Raw genomic sequence first — 15,000 nt, 5'->3', positions numbered from 1 at the left:
TCTCTCTCTCTCTCTCTCTCTCTCTCTCTCTCTCTGTCTCTCTCTCTCTCACTCTCTCTCTCTCTCTCTCTCTCTCTGTCTCTCTCTCTCTCTCTCTCTCTCTCTCTCTCTCTCTCTCTCTCTCTCTCTCTCTCTGACGAAACAACGACGTTGCTACAACTTTCGAACAAGTTTTTTAACACTACCTAACAAGTTGTAACATCGTGTTAATCTATATAAATAAAAATGGAAATGTTCGTTTGTTCAAAATCGCTAATCTCCGAAAGTTCTTCACTGATTGCTTTGAAATTTTGACACTACGTTGCAATTGAATAGGCGCGTCTTTTTATATACCTATTATATACATGCCACCCCTGTGACAGGTAAAAACATGCGTTTTTGAAAAACAGCGCCATCTGTTGCACATAATAGCAACATGCACGCTATACTATATGTCACAAATTCCATTTCAATGTTTCCGATTGCAATGATCAATTTTATTTTCATAGATTTCGAATTATTTAATTTTTGTATTGAATTATTTTGTGTGACATTGAGTTGGAATTGAGCTGTGTTGTTTACCATACCGTTCATTTCGTAAGTATAAGTATAGATGCCACACCTGTGACAGGTAAAACTATGCTTTTCTTGAAAAACAGCGCCATCTGTTGCATGTAAGATATAAGAGCAACACATATGCTTATACAAGATATGTTACAACTCCATTTCACTGTTTCTGATTGCATTGATAAATTGATTTTTTTTTTTATATTGATTATTTTCATTTTGATATAATTGTTTTGTGTGAATTGCGTTGGAATTGAGCTGTGTTGTTTACCATACCGTTCATTTTGTGACTATAGTATATTCTTTTATTTTTTTCATATTTTCATTTAATTTTTTAACTGTTTTTCTAATATTTCAGTGATGGGAACATCAGATCACTTGATGTTCACATTTTTCTGATGGGAACATCAGACCATTTGGGAAGGCATCGGACGAGGGAGTAGGGAATGGTGGGGAGGACGAGGGACGGAAGTGAGAGATGGTGGGGAGGACGAGGGGACAAGGGAGGGGGTAATGGTGGGGAGGCCGAGGAGACGGGTTGGGGGGGGGAGGAATGGTGGTGGGGAGGACTGGGGGACAAGGAAGGTTGCTGTGGCCGGGTACTGCTAGTATATCATAAAAACGTTTATAACAAGATGTAACTAATTTATTACAATTTGCAATAAGCAAAAAATAAGGGCAGTTACGTTGTGTTTGCAAGGATCTCTCTCTTTCTCTCTCTCTCTCTCTCTCTCTCTCCTCTCTCTCTCTCTCTCTCTCTCTCTCTCTCTCTCTCTCTCTCTCTCTCTCTCTTCTCTCTCTCTCTCTCTCTCTCTCTCTCTCTCTCTCTCTCTCTCTTACCTCTCATTTCCCCAATTTTTCTTCCCTTTTCACCCTCCCCTCATCTTCCCTAATGTTCCATTCCTCCCCCTCGTTTCCCCACATATATAAATCTGGGGATAAAATAATATTTCCTCCTCTCAGTCATACATCATGGCTTGTTGAGCTTTAAAGTTGTAACTCATTATGTTACTTGTTGCAACCCGACCTCCTCATTAAATGCTACTTTTTGAAGCCATGTGCACCATGAACAAATCCACAAGGATCTTGATGAGGGTTCGAATCTATGCACTGGAGGTTCCCACACTAGAGTTGACTAGAGCGCGTCTGGGAACGCTCAGTGTATAGGTTCGAACCCTAATAAAGGGCCCTTGTGGTTTTGTTAATTTGATATTTCCGGTTATCGTGATTTATGTGTGTATATGTGGACCATCGTACATGATACCTGGTTGATACCTGGCTGATGGGTTCTGGGAGTACTTCTACTCCCCAAGCCCGGCCCGAGGCCAGGCTTGACTTGAGAGAGTTTGGTCCACTAGGCTGTTGCTTGGAGCGGCCCGCAGGCCCACATGCCCACCACAGCCTGGCTGGTCCGGCACTCCTTGAAGGAAGCAATCTAGTTTCCTCTTGAAGATGTCCACGGTTGTTCCTGTAATATTTCTGATGCTCGCTGGTAGGACGTTGAACAACCGCGGACCTCTGATGTTTATACAGTGTTCTCTGATTGTGCCCATGGCACCTCTGCTCTTCAATGGTTCTACTCTACATATTCTTCCATATCGTTCATACATACATTGTATACATACATTGTATACATACATTGTATACATACATTGACGTAATGAAGAATTGGATAGTAAAATTTAGCACTATTCAATTTATACAGTCCGAAGAAAAATAAAGCTAAAAAAACTAATTTTAATATTCTTAGGCCTAGTATAGCACATATCTATATTATATTATGCCTCAGATAGCGTGTATTAAGCCTAGGAAGAATAATTAAGTTAGGTTAAGTTTTCTTTGCGACATATATACAAAAACCTTTCCGGCCTGTCCAAATTCAATTGTACCGAGTTCTACTTTCAAACTGCCTTTTAATAATAATTTATTTACAAAATGTTACAATGGGTTTACGAGATAACATATGCTGGAATTTTTACATTCGTGCAAAGTCAATTAACACGCAGAGCGTTTCGGGAAGCAAGTCAATATATGTACCATGGTTCTCATCGTTACTATAAGTACTACCTAAATAGTGGTCCTCATAGCTACCATTAATACTACCTAAATAGTGGTCCTCATAGCTACCATAAATACTACCTAAATAGTGGTCCTCATCGCTACCATTAATACTACCTAAATAGTGGTCCTCATAGCTACCATAAATACTACCTAAATAGTGGTCCTCATCGCTACCATTAATACTACCTAAATAGTGGTCCTCATCGCTACCATTAATACTACCTAAATAGTGGTCCTCATAGCTACCATTAATACTACCTAAATAGTGGTCCTCATCGCTACCATTAATACTACCTAAACAGGAGGATGGGCTGCATGGTAAGACTTGGTCTGGAACAATATCCTGCAACTTGTTCAGCATTTTATGTTTCAGTGATATGAACCCAAACTATACCCGTAACCTCTATGCAGTCTGCTGCTCACTCTGGTCCACACTGCTCCTCTCCCACTGCAAATATTTTCTTATATTTGTCCTTGTCAGAGAGAAAAGTGCCGGGGTATCGTCCGAGCGCTTAGACTGTAAAGTGGCATTATTGTATACGCACACTTGAGACCAGAAAACAGTTCAAGTATCTTACTTACGTTTGCTGGCAAGATCACATTGTAATACACAGCAAGCACAGTAATACCGAAATGTTAAAAAATGGGGCAAAACATTAGTCCATTTAAGACACTAAATATTGTCAAGTTGAATTATCATAAACGCATTATTATCATTCAAAGACATTAGCAGTTTTACGACAAGAGAGACAGATCTGAGGCGGCTATTCGTATATATATAGATACGACGTATAGATACGATATATATATATATATATATATATATATATATATATATATATATATATATATATATATATATATACACATACATATATATTACACACCCCTGAAAGACGTCGAAAAAACACCAAATTTTAAAACGCTGCTATTTGCTAGCCTATCCTCGTCTAGTCGTGTATTGACTCAACATATTGACCATCAGTCTTTTTCCCAACGGTAAAAATCACACAAACTATCAATCACAGGAGCGTGAGAACCAAACTACGTCTATTCTGTTCGTCAGGGATACGAACTGCCGTCCGGGCACAACCCACAGAACACTTACCAATGAACCACATTGCCCACACAGCGTAAGAGAGAGCGGCTGTCCATTTTCGTTCGGTGTATGATATAAAATACCTAGCAGCCAGGAGCAATGAATCAGGAGCGCTCAGTAGTGCTGGCCGAGCACTCCCTCCCGCCCACCAGGCTACCTCTATAATATATCTGACGTAAATGTTTAATTACACTATGGGCAAAACTTGGGGCAAACTCCCCATCTTTTATCATTATCTTGAAAAGACTCCCCACCTTCCTTAATGCGTCTAGCAATGACGCATATGAACTTCAAGTGAGGTTATTGAGCAACTTGTCCTACCAATAGTACGTCGCATTTTGACGTATACTTTACCTAAGGCGAAAAATTGTCGTACTACAAAATGGTAGCGACTCGCGAAATTGACGTACTGTCCCGTTTTCTGTTTTGGGTCCTCTGATAGCTTAGGATAAGGGCACTGAACTACGACTGTTTCTTGACGTTGGGGAATGTGTATTGTGACAATAAAACACAAGTACCAATGGGCTCACCATAGCCCGTGCTACTTGGAACTTTGTTCTAGGGTAGCGAATCTTTAACAACAACAACAACATGTGACAATAAGATACCAACCCGTTCTCGCACTTTCTTACAGCTATACCTATATACCTATAATAGGTTAAGTAATAATTGTCATTACGAAGCAATAAGATGCTTATCTTAACATACTAAGAAGGTTAGGTGAGGTCGGTGTTTTCTATGAAGCTTTCTAGGTAAACTAAAATATCCCCATTAAATTAGTATGTCCCATATGCACTTATTTAATAAGTCAATATTGACTATACGAAAGTGCGAGAACGGGTTGTAGATACATACAAGGTGGATAGAATAGCTTAGGGTATCTTTTTCCCTCCACGGGAGACATCACCCGTCACGCAGGGTGCAGTCTCACCTAAACAGATCTCCAGTATCATCTATTGATACTGGAAATGGCTCAAAAGGGCCACCACTTATGGGCTATTCATGCCTATGCCACCTTTTGGGTGGCTTAATCTTCTCTCTCTCTCTCTCTTTTCCCTCTTCACTGGCAGATATTGTATCTAACAGCTATGTTTCCCTCAGCCACGTGAGGCAAGTAGCCACCATGGCAGGAAGTTCAAGTAGTGTAGACATCACTGGTGATGTCTCAGTACTACTCGCCAGCCTCTCAAAACCTCGGGTCAGAGAAGGTTTCTTATGCATATTCCCGGAGATAAACCCCGAAGGATTTTACTACCTGAAGGATTTTAAGAAAATATGGTAAGGTTGTTGTAAACGTTGTTTTGCTTGCTTCTGTGAGGTTTTAGTTCAGAATGGTGTGCTGTTTATCCCAACCCGTTCTCGCACTTGCTTGCAGTCAATATTGGCTTATTTAATACGTGCAAATGTGACATACTAATTGATTGTGAATATTTTAGTTGACCTAGAAAAGCGTCATAGAAAACACCGACCTTACCTAACCTTCTTAGTATGTTAAGATAAGCATCTTATTGCTTCATATTTACAATTATTACTTAACCTATCAACGGTATAGGTTAAGTAATAATTGTAATTAAGAAGCAATAAGATGCTTATGTTAACATACTTAGAAGGTTAGGTGAGGTCGGTGTTTTCTGTGAAGCGTTGCTAGGTAAACTAAAATATTTACAATCAATTAGTATGTCACATATTCACTTATTAAATAAGCCAATATTGACTATAAGCAAGTGCGAGAACGGGTTGGATAAACAGCACCACCATTCTGAACTAAAAACCTCACAGAAGCAAGCAAAACAACGTTTGCAACAGCCTTACCATATTTTCTTAAAATCCTTCAGGTAGAATATAAAAAATGACAAATCTCTGGAAAATATTCACTGAAGGTCCAGGAGCCAGCAGCTCTTGACATGACCTGTTGTCGGTAACCCAATCTTCGGCTTCCCAATTTTGGGTGGTGTAACAAGAGACTTCGTTAATGAAGGATATTAACGAGGCTAAACGCTTGCGGTCAGTCTCACCAAACGTTGCAGGGTGACTCATAGGTTGCTCGCGCAAAGAATGGTCATAGGTTGCTCGGGATCGATCCCAAAGCGCCACCCTTCTGCAGGAAATGTTAAATGATACCAATTTGCAATCTCGTTAAATAATAGACTTCATCGTCGTTAGGATTTATTCATATATAATTGTGTATATGATGAATACCCACTAGACATGAATTCCATTTATTAATGATGACTGTATATTTAGGTTGTTTCCCAAATGATGAGACTGTGGTGAAGGTGAGGGAAGGTGGTGAAGGTGAGGGAAGGTGGTGAAGGTGAGGGAAGGTGGTGAAGGTGAGGGAAGGTGGTGAAGGAGAGGGAAGGTGGTGAAGGTGAGGGAAGGTGGTGAAGGTGAGGGAAGGTGGTGAAGGTGAGGGAAGGTGGTGAAGGTGAGGGAAGGTGGTGAAGGTGAGGGAAGGTGGTGAAGGTGAGGGAAAGGTGGTGAAGGTGAGGGAAGGTGGTGAAGGTGAGGGAAGGTGGTGAAGGTGAGGGAAGGTGGTGAAGGAGAGGGAAGGTGGTGAAGGTGGTGAAGGTGAGGGAAGGTGGTGAAGGTGGTGAAGGTGAGGGAAGGTGGTGAAGGAGAGGGAAGGTGGTGAAGGTGAGGGAAGGTGGTGAAGGTGAGGGAAGGTGGTGAAGGAGAGGGAAGGTGGTGAAAGAGAGGGAAGGTGGTGAAGGAGAGGGAAGGTGGTGAAGGAGAGGGAAGGTGGTGAAGGTGAGGGAAGGTGGTGAAAGAGAGGGAAGGTGGTGAAGGAGAGGGAAGGTGGTGAAGGTGAGGGAAGGTGGTGAAGGTGAGGGAAGGTGGTGAAGGAGAGGGAAGGTGGTGAAGGTGAGAGAAGGTGGTGAAGGAGAGGGAAGGTGGTGAAGGAGACGGAAGGTGGTGAAGGTGGTGAAGGTGAGGGAAGGTGGTGAAGGTGGTGAAGGTGAGGGAAGGTGGTGAAGGAGAGGGAAGGTGGTGAAGGTGGTGAAGGAGAGGGAAGGTGGTGAAGGTGAGGGAAGGTGGTGAAGGTGAGGGAAGGTGGTGAAGGTGAGGGAAGGTGGTGAAGGAGACGGAAGGTGGTGAAGGTGAGGGAAGGTGGTGAAGGTGGTGAAGGTGAGGGAAGGTGGTGAAGGAGAGGGAAGGTGGTGAAGGTGGTGAAGGAGAGGGAAGGTGGTGAAAGAGAGGGAAGGTGGTGAAGGTGGTGAAGGTGAGGGAAGGTGGTGAAGGAGAGGGAAGGTGGTGAAGGAGAGGGAAGGTGGTGAAGGAGAGGGAAGGAGGTGAAGGAGAGGGAAGGTGGTGAAGGTGAGGGAAGGTGAGAGAAGGTGAGGGAAGGTGGTGAAGGTGGTGAAGGAGAGGGAAGGTGAGGGAAGGTGGTGAAGGAGAGGGAAGGTGGTGATGGAGAGAGAAGGTGGTGAAGGAGAGGGAAGGTGGTGAAGGAGAGGGAAAGTGGTGAAGGTGAGGGAAGGTGGTGAAGGTGAGAGAAGGTGAGGGAAGGTGGTAAAGGTGGTGAAGGAGAGGGAAGGTGAGGGAAGGTGGTGAAGGAGAGGGAAGGTGGTGAAGGTGAGGGAAGGAGAGGGAAGGTGGTGAAGGAGAGGGAAGGTGGTGAAGGAGAGGGAAGGTGGTGAAGGAGAGGGAAGGTGGTGAAGGAGAGGGAAGGTGGTGAAGGAGAGGGAAGGTGGTGAAGGAGAGGGAAGGTGGTGAAGGTGAGGGAAGGTGGTGAAGGTGAGGGAAGGTGGTGAAGGAGAGGGAAGGTGGTGAAGGAGAGGGAAGGTGGTGAAGGTGAGGGAAGGTGGTGAAGGAGAGGGAAGGCGGTGAAGGAGAGGGAAGGTGGTGAAGGAGAGGGAAGGTGGTGAAGGAGAGGGAAGGTGGTGAAGGTGAGGGAAGGTGGTGAAGGAAAGGGAAGGCGGTGAAGGAGAGGTAAGGTGGTGAAGGAGAGGGAAGATGGTGAAGGTGAGGGAAGGTGGTGAAGGAGAGGGAAGGTGGAGAAGGAGAGGGAAGGTGGTGAAGGAGAGGGAAGGTGGTGAAGGAGAGGGAAGGTGGTGAAGGAGAGGGAAGGTGGTGAAGGAGAGGAAGGTGGTGAAGGAGAGGGAAGGTGGTGAAGGAGAGGGAAGGTTGTAAAGGTGAGGGAAGGTGGTGAAGGTGGTGAAGGAGAGGGAAGGTGGTGAAGGAGAGGGAAGGTGGTGAAGGAGAGGGAAGGTGGTGAAGGAGAGGGAAGGTGGTGAAGATGAGGGAAGGTGGTGAAGGTGAGGGAAGGTGGTGAAGGAGAGGGAAGGTGGTGAAGGAGAGGGAAGGTGGTGAAGGAGAGGGAAGGCGGTGAAGGTGAGGGAAGGTGGTGAAGGCGGTGAAGGAGAGGGAAGGTGGTGAAGGAGAGGGAAGGTGGAGAAGGAGAGGGAAGGTGGTGAAGGAGAGGAAGGTGGTGAAGGATGAGGGAAGGTGGTGAAGGAGAGGGAAGGTTGTGAAGGTGAGGGAAGGTGGTTAAGGTGGTGAAGGAGAGGAAGGTTGTGAAGGTGAGGGAAGGTGGTTAAGGTGGTGAAGGAGAGGGAAGGTGGTGAAGGAGAGGGAAGGTGATGAAGGAGAGGGAAGATGGTGAAGGAGAGGGAAGATGGTGAAGGAGAGGGAAGGTGGTTGAGATGAGGGAAGGTGGTGAAGGGGAGGGAAGGTGGTGAAGGAGAGGGAAGGTGGTGAAGGAGAGGGAAGGTGGTGAAGGAGAGGGAAGGTGGTGAAGGTGAGGGAAGGTGGTGAAGGTGGTGAAGGTGAGGGAAGGTGGTGAAGGAGAGGGAAGGTGGTGAAGGTGAGGGAAGGTGGTGAAGGTGAGGGAAGGTGGTGAAGGAGAGGGAAAGTGGTGAAGGTGAGGGAAGGTGGTGAAGGAGAGGGAAGGCGGTGAAGGTGGTGAAGGAGAGGGAGGTGGTGAAAGGTGAGGGAAGGTGGTGAAGGAGAGGGAGGTGGTGAAGGCGGTGAAGGTGAGGAAGGTGGTGAAGGTGAGGGAAGTGGTGAAGGAGAGGGAAGGTGGTGAAGGAGAGGGAAAGTGGTGAAGGTGAGGGAAGGTGGTGAAGGAGGGAAGGCGGTGAAGGTGAGGGAAGGTGGTGAAGGAGAGGAAGGTGGTGAAGGAGAGGGAAGGTGGTTAAGGAGAGGGAAGGTGGGAAGGTGGTGAAGGAGAGGGAAGGTGGTGAAAGTGAGGGAAGGTGGTGAAGAGAGGAAGGTGGTGAAGGAGCGGGAAGTTGGTGAATGAGCGGGAAGGTGGTGAAGGAGAGGGAAGGTGGTGTAGTAGAGGGGAAGGTGGTGAAGATGAGGGAAGGTGGTGAAGGTGGTGAAGGAGAGGAAGGTGGTGAAGGTGAGGGAAGGTGGTGAACGAGAGAGAAGGTGGTGAAGGAGATGGAAGGGTGGTGAAGGAGAGGGAAGGTGGTGAAGGTGAGGGAAGGTGGTGAAGGTGGTGAAGGAGAGGGAAGGTGGTGAAGGTGAGGGAAGGTGGTGAAGGTGGTGAAGGAGAGGGAAGGTGGTGAAGGACAGGGAAGGTGGTGAAGGAGAGGGAAGGTGGTGAAGGAGAGGGAAGGTGGTGAAGGAAAGGGAAGGTGGTGAAGGTGGTGAAGGAGAGGGAGAGGTGGTGAAGGAGAGGGAAGGTGGTGAAGGTGAGGGAAGGTGGTGAAGGAAAGGGAGGTTGGTGAAGGAGAGGGAAGGTGGTGAAGGAAAGGGAAGGTGGTGAAGGTGAGGGAAGGTGGTGAAGGAGAGGGAAGGTGGTGAAGGAGAGGGAAGGTAGTGAAGGAGAGGGAAGGTGGTGAAAGTGAGGGAAGGTGGTGAAGGAGAAGGAAGGTGGTGAAGGAGAGGGAAGGTGTGAAGGAGAGGGAAGGGTGGTGAAGGTGGTGAAGGAGAGGGAAGGTGGTGAAGGAGAGGGAAGGTGGTGATAAAAGGGAAGGTGGTGAAGGTGAGGGAAGGTGGTGAAGGTGAGAGAAGGTGGTGAAGGAGAGGGAAGATGGTGAAGGAAAGGGAAGGTGGTGAAGGAGAGGGAAGGTGGTGAAGGTGAGGGAAGGTTGTGAAGGAGAGGGTAGATGGTGAAGGAGAGGGAAGGTGGTGAAGGAGAGGGAAGGTGGTGAAGGTGTGGGAAGGTGGTGAAGGGGGTGAAGGAGAGGGAAGGTGGTGAAGGAAAGGGAAAGGTGGTGAAGGTGAGGGAAGATAGTGAAGAGAGGGAGGTGGTGAAGGAGAGGGAAGATGGTGAAGGACGAGGGAGTTGGTGAAGGTGAGGGTTGGTGGTGAAGGAGAGGGAAAATGGTGAAGGAGAGGAAGGTGGTGAAGGAGAGGGAAGGTGGTGAAGGAGAGGGAAGGTGGTGAAGGTGAGGGAAGGTGGTGAAGGAGAGGGAAGGTGGTGAAGGAGAGGGAAGGTGGTAAAGGTGAGGGAAGATGGTGAAGGAGAGGGAAGGTGGTGAAGGAGAGAGAAGGTGGTGAAGGTGGTGAAGGAGAGGGAAGGTGGTGAAGGAGAGGGAAGGTGATGAAGGAGAGGAAGTCGGTGAAGGAGAGGGAAGGTGGTGAAGGAGAGGGAAGGTGATGAAGGAGAGGGAAGATGGTGAAGGAGAGGGAAGGTGGTGAAGGAGAGCGAAGGTGGTGAAGGTGTTGAAGGAGAGGGAAGGTGGTGAAGGTGAGGGAAGGTGGTGAAGGTGAGGGAAGGTGGTGAAGGAGAGGGAAGGTGGTGAAGGAGAGGGAAGGTGGTGAAGGAGAGGGAAGGTGGTGAAGGAGAGGGATTTTGGTGAAGGAGAGGGAAGGTGGTGAAGGTGAGGGAAGGTGGTGAAGGAGAGGGAAGGTGGTGAAGGAGAGGGAAGGTGGTGAAGGTGAGGGAAGGTGGTGAAGGAGTTGGAAGGTGGTGAAGGAGAGGGAAGGTGGTGAAGGAGAGGGAAGGTGGTGAAGGAGAGGGAAGGTGGTGAAGGTGAGGGAAGGTGGTGAAGGAGAGGGAAGGTGGTGAAGGAGAGGGAAGGTGGTGAAGGTGAGGGAAGGTGGTGAAGGAGAGGGAAGGTGGTGAAGGAGAGGGAAGGTGGTGAAGGAGACGGAAGGTGGTGAAGGAGAGGGAAGGTGGTGAAGGTGCGGGAAGGTGGTGAAGGAGAGGGAAGGTGGTGAAGGAGAGGGAAGGTGGTGAAGGAGAGGGAAGGTGGTGAAGGAGAGGGAAGGTGGTGAAGGTGAGGGAAGGAGAGGGAAGGTGATGAAGGAGAGGGAAGGTGGTGAAGGAGAGGGAAGGTGGTGAAGGAGAGGGAAAGTGAGGAAGGGGTGAAGGAGAGGGAAGGTGGTGAAGGAGAGGAAAGGTGGTGAAGGAGAGGGAAGGTGGTGAAGGTGGTGAAGGAGAGGGAAGGTGGTGAAGGTGGTGAAGGAGAGGGAAGGTGGTGAAGGAGAGGGAAGGTGGTGAATAATAGGGAAGGTGGTGAAGGTGAGGGAAGGTGGTGAAGGTGAGGGAAGGTGGTGAAGGAGAGGGAAGGTGGTGAAGGAGAGGGAAGGTGGTGAAGGTGAGGGAAGGTTGTGAAGGAGAGGGAGATGGTGAAGGAGAGGGAAGGTGGTGAAGGAGAGGAAGGTAGTGAAGGTGAGGGAAGGTGGTGAAGGTTGTGAAGGAGAGGGAAGGTGGTGAAGGAAAGGGAAGGTGGTAAAGGTGAGGGAAGATAGTGAAGGAGAGGGAAGGTGGTGAAGGAGAGGGAAGATGGTGAAGGAGAGGGAAGGTGGTGAAGGTGAGGATGGTGGTGAAGGAGAGGGAAGATGGTGAAGGAGAGGAAGGTGGTGAAGGAGAGGGAAGGTGGTGAAGGAGAGGGAAGGTGGTGAAGGTGAGGGAAGGTGGTGAAGGAGAGGGAAGGTGGTGAAGGAGAGGGAAGGTGGTATAGGTGAGGGAAGATGGTGAAGGAGAGGGAAGGTGGTGAAGGAGAGGGAAGGTGGTGAAGGTGGTGAAGGAGAGGGAAGGTGGTGAAGGAGAGGGAAGGTGGTGAAGGTGAGGGAAGGTGGTGAAGGAGAGGGAAGGTGGTGAAGGAGACGGAAGGTGGTGAAGGAGAGGGAAGGTGGTGAAGGAGAGGGAAGGTGGTGAAGGAGAGGGAAGGTGGTGAAGGTGAGGGAAGGTGGTGAAGGAGAGGGAAGGTGGTGAATGAGAGGGAAGGTGGTGAAGGTGAGGGAGGTGGTGAAGGAGAGGGAAGGTGGTGAAGGTGAGAGAAGGTGTGAAGGAGAGGGAAGGGGGTGAAGGAGAGGAAGGTGGTGAAGGAGAGGGAAGGTGGTGAAGGAGAAGGAAGGTGGTGAAGGTGAGGGAAGTTGGTGAAGGTGGTGAAGGAGAGGGAAGGTGGTGAAGGTGAGGGAAGTGGTGAAGGGAGGGAAGGTGATGAAGGAGAGGGAAGGTGGTAAAGGTGAGGGAAGATGGTGAAGGAGAGGAAAGGTGGTGAAGGAGAGGGAAGGTGGTGAAGGTGGTGAAGGAGAGGGAAGGTGGTGAAGGAGAGGGAAGGTGATGAAGGAGAGGGAAGATGGTGAAGGAGAGGGAAGGTGGTGAAGGAGTGGGAAGGTGGTGAAGGTGTTGAAGGAGAGGGAAGGTGGTGAAGGAGAGGGAAGGTGGTGAAGGAGAGGGAAGGTGGTGAAGGTGAGGGAAGGTGTGAAGGAGAGGGAAGGTGGTGAAGGAGAGGGAAGGTGGTGAAGGTGAGGGAAGGTGGTGAAGGAGAGGGAAGGTGGTGAAGGAGAGGGAAGGTGGTGAAGGAGAGGGAAGGTGGTGAAGGAGAGGGATGGTGGTGAAGGAGAGGGAAGGTGGTGAAGGTGAGGAAGGTGGTGAAGGAGAGGGAAGGTGGTGAAGGTGAGGGAAGGAGAGGGAAGGTGATGAAGGAGAGGGAAGGTGGTGAAGGAGAGGGAAGGTGGTGAAGGAGAGGGAAGGTGAGGGAAGGAGGTGAAGGAGAGGGAAGGTGGTGAAGGAGAGTGAAGGTGGTGAAGGAGCGGGAAGGTGGTGAAGGAGAGGGAAGTGGTGTAGGAGAGGGAAGGTGGTGAAGATGAGGGAAGGTGGTGAAGGTGGTGAAAGTGGTGAAGGAGAGGGAAGGTGGTGAAGGTGAGGGAAGGTGGTGAAGGAGAGGGAAGGTGGTGAAGGAGAGGGAAGGTGGTGAAAAGAGGGAAGGTGGTGAAGGTGAGGGAAGGTGGTGAAGGTGTGAAGGTGGTGAAGGAGAGGGAAGGTGGTGAAGGTGAGGGAAGTGGTGAAGGAGAGGGAAGATGGTGAAGGAGAGGGAAGGTGGTGAAGGAGAGGGAAGGTGGTGAAGGTGAGGGAAGGTGGTGAAGGAGAGGGAAGATGGTGAAGGAGAGGGAAGGTGGTGAAGGAGAGGGAAGGTGTGAAGGTGAGGGAAGGTGGTGAAGGAGGGGAAAGTGGTGCAGGATAGGGAAGGTGGTGAAGGTGAGGGAAGGTGGTGAAGGAGAGGGAAGGTGGTGAAGGAGAGGGAAGGTGGTGAAGGAGAGGGAAGGTGGTGAAGGAGAGGGAAGGTGAGGGAAGGTGGTGATGTAGAGGGAAGGTGGTGAAGGAGAGGAAGGTGGTGAAGGAGAGTGAAGGTGGTGAAGGTGGTGAAGGAGAGGGAAGATGGTGAAGGAGAGGGAAGGTGGTGAAGGAGAGTGAAAGTGGTGAAGGAGCGGGAAGGTGGTGAAGGAGAGGGAAGGTGGTGTAGGAGAGGGAAGGTGGTGAAGATGAGGGAAGGTGGTGAAGGTGGTGAAAGTGGTGAAGGAGAGGGAAGGTGGTGAAGGTTAGGGAAGGTGGTGAAGGAGAGGGAAGGTGGTGAAGGTGAGGGAAGGTGGTGAAGGTGGTGAGGAGGGGAAGGTGGTGAAGGTGAGGAAGGTGGTGAAGGTGAGGGACGGTGGTGAAGGAGAGGAAGATGGTGAAGGAGAGGGAAGGTGGTGAAGGAGAGGGAAGTGGTGAAGGTGAGGGAAGGTGGTGAAGGTGGTAAAGGAGAGGGAAAGTGGTGCAGCAGAGGGTAGGTGGTGAAGGTGAGGGAAGGTGGTGAAGGAGAGGGAAGGTGGTGAAGGAAAGGGAAGGTGGTGAAGGAGATGGAAGGTGGTGAAGGAGAGGGAAGGTGGTGAAGGTGAGGGAAGGTGGTGAAGGAGAGGGAAGGTAGTGAAGGAGAGGGAAGGTGGAGAAGGTGAGGAAAGGTGGTGAAGGAGAGGGAAGGTGGTGAAGGAGAGGGAAGGTGGTGAAGGTGAGGGAAGGAGAGGGAAGGTGATGAAGGAGAGGGAAGGTGGTGAAGGTGAGGGAAGGAGAGGGAAGGTGATGAAGGAGAGGGAAGGTGGTGAAGGAGAGGGAAGGTGTTGAAGGTGAGGGAAGGTGGTGAAGGAGAGGGAAGGTGGTGAAGGAGAGTGAAGGTGGTGAAGTGGTGAAGGAGAGGGAAGGTGGTGAAGGAGAGGGAAGGTGGTGAAGGAGAGGGAAGGTGGTGAAGGAGAGGGAAGGTGGTGAAGGAGAGGGAAGGTGGTGAAGGAGAGGGAAGGTGGTGAAGGAGAGGGAAGGTGGTGAAGGAGAGGGAAGGTGGTGAAGGAGAGGGAAGGTGGTGAAGGTTGTGAAGGAGAGGGAAGGTGGTGAAGGTGGTGAAGGAGAGGGAAGGTGGTGAAGGAGAGGGAAGGTGATGAAGGAGAGGGAAGGTGGTGAAGGTGAGGGAAGGTGGTGAAGGTGTGAAGGTGAGGGAGGTGGGAAGGAGAGGGAAGGTGGTGAAGGTGGTGAAGGAGAGGGAAGGTGGTGAAGGAGAGGGAAGGTGATGAAGGAGAGGGAAGGTGGTGAAGGTGAGGGAAGGTGGTGAAGGTGGTGAAGGTGAGGGAAGGTGGTGAAGGAGAGGGAAGGTGGTGAAGGTGGTGAAGGTGAGGGAAGGTGGTGAAGGAGAGGGAAGTGGTGAAGGAGAGGGAAATGGTGAAGGAGAGGGAAGGGTTGAAGGAGAGGGAAGGTGGGAAGGTGAGGGAAGGTGGTGAAGGTGAGGGAAGGTGGTGAAGGAGAGGGAAAGTGGTGAAGGAGAGGGAAGGTGGTGAAGGAGAGGGAAGGTGGTGAAGGAGAGGGAAGGTGGTGAAGGAGAGGGAAGGTGGTGAAGGAGAGGGAAGGTGGTGAAGGAGAGGGAAGGTGGTGAAGGGAGGGAAGGTGGTGAAGGTGAGGGAAGGTGGTGAAGGTGAGGGAAGTGGTGAAGGTGAGGGAAGTGGTGAAGGTGAGGAAAGGTGGTGAAGGTGAGGGAAGGTGGTGAAGGAGAGGGAAAATGGTGAAGGAGAGGGAAGGTGGTGAAGGTGAGCGAAGGTGAGGGAAGGTGGTGAAGGAGAGGGAGGGTGGTGAAGGTGGTGAAGGT

The 15,000-nt window shown here is 49.8% G+C and overlaps 1 protein-coding gene across 1 annotated transcript in view; it reads right to left on the bottom strand.

Moving 5' to 3' along the window:
* Positions 1–15,000, bottom strand: part of LOC138355553 (uncharacterized) — a 32,311-nt gene that overhangs the window by 16,663 nt on the left and 648 nt on the right. The gene's annotated exons all lie outside the window — the stretch shown is intronic.

Source organism: Procambarus clarkii, chromosome 6 (genome assembly GCF_040958095.1).
Source record: "Procambarus clarkii isolate CNS0578487 chromosome 6, FALCON_Pclarkii_2.0, whole genome shotgun sequence".
NCBI lineage: Eukaryota > Metazoa > Arthropoda > Malacostraca > Decapoda > Cambaridae > Procambarus > Procambarus clarkii.
This window is presented reverse-complemented; position numbering and strand designations above follow the sequence as displayed.